Here is a 1057-nt window from a genome sequence, read left to right on the forward strand (position 1 = left end):
ATATATCCTATAGAATATAGAATCTTAAAAATCACTTTAAATAATTCTTCTCTATATGGTTATGACAACAATTTGATACCATAATTAGGATTACTCGTTTCGGTATTCTTTAATTTTTAGGGATTACTTATTTTCCCTCTTTTGAACTTAATTTTGTTTTATAATTATGTTAACACATTTACATGGTTCCAAAGTAAGACGTGCAAAATAAGGAGCATTTGGAAAATTTCAGCTTTCATTCCTGTCCCCTCCTCTTCCCTGTAAGTAACCGTTTTTATTAGTTTTTGGTTTATCTTTCTGTTGTCTCAAATATAAGCAAACACACATACATCATTTATATTCTTTCTCCTTATAAAAGGTAGCATATATACTCTCCTGACTCGTGCTTTTTTTTTTAACTTCATATATACTAGAGATCTTTCTACATCTGTAAAAAGTTGTACACAGCTATATATATGCTACTTTTTGAATCTCAAAAATGTAAGGCAAGATAAATGTGTTCAACATCAAAGGTCTAATTTGTAAAACCTTGTTTATTCCCTCAGCTTAAATTGGTGGCTCCTACATGAAACAGGAAAGAAACAAAAAGTACATCAGTTTTTAAAAATGTAAAGAAAATGTCAGTCCTTCAGTCAGTGAATAACAAAAAGTTCTTATAGGCAACGATAAAACTCATAAGCTTTTAATATATGTATTTTTAACTTCATAATAAATTAGCTGTGATGCGGTAACTACTTACAATCTCTTTATACCAAGGTCAGGACACTACTAACTTAAGGAACAATTCATTAAAGACATTTGGAATTATTATGAATTACTAAAAATTATGTTTGGCCTTGTAAAAACAGACAAGAGTAAGTAGGAAAGGGGACAAATAATAGTATTTTTTAAAAGAGAAGACTTACTAATAAATATAGTCATCATGGTTACCTTTCATTTATGGAAATATAAATTCTACCATCTACTTTAATAATTTCAAATTTACATTCTCAAAGACTGGTAATGGAAGAAGAATCTGCACATAGATAAGAGCTCCTAGTCTTAAGATTTTCAAAAA

The 1057-nt window shown here is 28.8% G+C and overlaps 1 protein-coding gene across 1 annotated transcript in view; it reads right to left on the reverse strand.

Annotated features, from left to right (window-relative positions):
- The window catches only part of ELF1 (E74-like factor 1 (ets domain transcription factor)), a 70803-nt gene that overhangs the window by 29220 nt on the left and 40526 nt on the right, over window positions 1–1057 (reverse strand). The window lies entirely within an intron of this gene.

This window comes from Propithecus coquereli, unplaced genomic scaffold (assembly GCF_000956105.1).
Source record: "Propithecus coquereli isolate 6110/MARCELLA unplaced genomic scaffold, Pcoq_1.0 Scaffold11, whole genome shotgun sequence".
NCBI classification, from domain to species: Eukaryota; Metazoa; Chordata; class Mammalia; order Primates; family Indriidae; genus Propithecus; species Propithecus coquereli.